Genomic DNA, 3,784 nt, shown 5'->3' on the forward strand with positions numbered 1-3,784 from the left:
CTAAGTTGTTCAAACTTACAACGGTGTTGTTTCCAGCCTCTAGCTCTGGCACAGACAGCATTTAGCAATGTCCAGGCAGTGAGCAGCGAGAGCCGTAACTAACAACAACAGAACACACTTTTTAATCTCGCGATACAAGCCTCGTCTCCAGAGCTGTGTTGCATTTACTAACCTAACTTAGGCTCGGAAAACTGAAATAAAAGATACAAAACCAACTTATAATCTAATAAAGTTTAACCTTCTTTACAATATGTTGTGGAAGTAGAGAAAACCAAGCTTTCACTTAAGCAGCATTTAATCATAAGAGACAAGCAGTTCTGCATATGTAATCTAAATGTTGTGGAATAGAAGGCCTTGTATTTATTCTCCCAGGCTTTATTTAAAATTTGATTATTACATCTTAATCTGATTTGTGTTTATCACCATTTTAGACACCATTTTGGTTTGTGTTGGAAGCCCTGGATTTGAGCCACGGTGCCAGGCATGAAGGGGGACGAAGTTGCCCTTTGACCTCCAGAGAGGGTCTGAAGGAGGTGAGGGGACCTGAGCATTAAAACCAGAGAACATCCTTTGTTTCCTCAGACAATCTTTGGGGCTCTTTGCTGACACTTTAAGGTGATGTGTTTTCCCACATTTTATTTGAGGATTGTCTCCCAAAAGCATTTGGTTTTATCTCTGTAATAACCTGTGTTTTCTCTCTGCTTTTGGTAAAATAAATCTTTAAACTTAAGGCATTGTCTCCTTCCTGTCTCTTTCCATCAACCAACTCGGGTGAGGTGAAGGAGGAGGAATGCAGGTTAAAATCCTTACCTCAATAATGTACATATCTCTAGTATTCATACCTGTGAATAATAATACAACAGGCTTTAAACTTACTGCTGCTTATAATGTAATAACTAATGTTAAGTATGATCCTTTTTCATTTCTCATTTCTGTGAAAACTTATTACAGCTTCATAACGTGTTTCATTCAGAAACGGATCTCTCAAAAGTACAAACATATAAAGCTTGGATAAATACTAAATGGTAATATAGTTCAAACTGTACAATATAATCAAAGTATTTTGAGTGCTAAAAAATAAGGTTATGCTTAGTCAATGATAGAAAGTAAACTAACTCGATACGATAAAATGTAGACAAACTCTGATGTCACTAGAATGATTTGATTGCTGACATGAGGTCACGATTAGCTTATGATAGAATAATCACTAAGAACAGTGTGTCTGTGGGGTGAGGGAGGCGGAAGGTTCCAGGGCATCATGATATGAAGAAGTGAAGGGGTTATTACTTCAGACACAACTGCTGTTGTGAGCTGTTGTCTCCATTCAGCTGAGTGTTTAAATAAATGTATGTTTGTTTTTAAACCTCTGCTTTGCACTCATTGTGTGTGTCCTTCTTTTCTGCAACATCAAAAGATCCGATGAGAGAAACTAAGTGGTCAGGTGAGACTGAAAGGAGTGAATACTAAACCTTCTAGTTTTTAACTGTTAGTTAAAGTTTCAGTATTCACTCCTTTCATAGGAGTCTCACCTGACCACTTAGTTTCTCTCATCGGATCTTTTGATGTTGCAGAAAAGAAGGACACACAAAAACGAGTCCAAAGCAGAGTATCCCTCATAAACTTTATTGAATCATTTTCATTCTCTCTAAATGAGAACATACTAAGTCCGTCTGCTGATGTGGTCTACAGCCTGTTCAACATTACAATAATGTACTCACCAACCAAAGAACTGTGGTCAGCAGGTTTCTTTCAGTCTGAGAAAAGACACACAGCCTGTTAGTTATCTGACTTTCCACCAGAGCCACAGAACACAGAGGAAATCCAGCTCATTATCAGCTGTTGGTCTTTGAATACTTACATGAATTAATGAATTTACTATAAAGGTCTGAATTTTTAATATTATTGTATCAAATATATTTGCTCCTACAGAACAGTGTTTCACACAGTCTCTTTAAATAGACACCATTTTTAAACGGTTATTATAAGTACAACGGTTAAACTAAGGGAAGGTGACCGCAGCTGACAACAAGACAAGTTACATTTAGCCATTTCCTGCTTAACTGTGTTTCCAGATACAGTTAAAATAATACACTTTACTTGTTTTACATCAAAATAATTTGACATTTTACCGAAGGTGCGGCTCCACAAAAAGGCACCAGCAGCCGAGTTTGTCCGAGGCGCAGGTGAACCACAACGGCTACTTAACTCCTAATATTACTATTGTTTTTAATGATCAGTTGTACAGAGCCTGATACAGATGGTTATACAAACGAAGACCAGCATAGATGGTAATAAATTATATTCATTTGAAATAAGCCGTCGTTCTGAACACTGGAAAAGGTTTTCAGATATGATGTTATAAAGCAGGCGTCAATGTTAGCATGTGCTAATGCTATATTGAGGCACGATGTCAGGTTGCTTATGTCACCGTGGCTATAAAAAACAATCACACAGTTCTTCAAGCATGAACCGTTTTTCATGATTTATACTTTTGTTTATTTTATGGCAGACCCAGTTAAAACGCTGCTTACCTGCGAAGCACAACCGAAGAAGGAAGAACCAACGGTCCAGAACGTAAACAAACGTCAGAGGCGTTCAGGGGCACTCGGATATTTCCACTTCGATTACGACTGCGTATTTGAACTTGTTAAATCAATACAAGAAAGATTTTTCACTAGTTTTAAGTCTTGTGCGCAATTTATATTTTAAAATATACCATTTTAAAATTTAATTACAATATTTTATAGGCCTATCGGTTTAGAATTATTCTAACATTCAAAAATCATTTGGACAGACACAAAGCTTAATTTCCTTTTTAAAAATGTCTTATTGCGGCTTTTGTTCAAAAATCGAGGAATATTAGTGTTATATGTTGTAAATAACACTGCTCTTCAACTTTGCCATGACCAAAAACTAAAGTAGAAAATAAAATAATACCTGTAACACACATGAACGTCCCATTGTGAGCTGGATCCCACATCAGCTTAGCAGCAGGGAGGAAAAGTGGGTCAAGTAACTCCAGACTAGTGCTGGGCGATATAACAATACACATCGTGGGGACGATAGAAAAGTGTCTATCGTGATATATTTTCTTCTATCTTCTCTATTGTTTCTGTCGTTTCTATCATAATTGTATCAATGATTCATGTAAATATTTCATAACCTAGGCTACGACGAATGTATTAGTGTTGTGACTTTGCATACATTCAGTTTATATAAGTGATAAATAAGAAGAAAAAATAACTCTTTTGCGAAGAACCTCCGTTTTGCGACATGACGCTGCTTTACGTGTGGGTTTGTGACATGCTTTACGGCAGCGGCTTTCTGCTGCTGCCGTAAAGCATGTCGCACCGTCTATTTTGACGGCATTTAAGTCATAAGTTATGAAAGATGGAGACGCATGAAGTATCAAACTCAGTGTCGCAACAAGTAGAGACAGCTAGCAGGCAGCCCAAGAAGAAAGACTTTTACCAAAACGAAGGGGACGTCTGTGATTTGGTTCAAGAAGTCCGACACGGAGCAGAAAAAGGTAATATGCTAACTCTGCTAATGCTAATGCTAACTCAGCTATTAGACTGTTTTCTCATCTGACACCAACACAACAAACCTCTTCTATCACTTAAAGAAGAAACACGAAAAAGAATATTTAACAATCCAAACAGTGCAAGGTCAAACAAGTTGTAAAAGAGCCGGGGAATGTTGTGAAAAGTAAAACTATAGCCGGCCGAAGATAATGGAGTCTGTTGTCATTTGATATTGTTGGGTCGTAACAGGTACATATATA

This window comes from Kryptolebias marmoratus, linkage group LG8, assembly GCF_001649575.2.
Source record: "Kryptolebias marmoratus isolate JLee-2015 linkage group LG8, ASM164957v2, whole genome shotgun sequence".
NCBI lineage: Eukaryota > Metazoa > Chordata > Actinopteri > Cyprinodontiformes > Rivulidae > Kryptolebias > Kryptolebias marmoratus.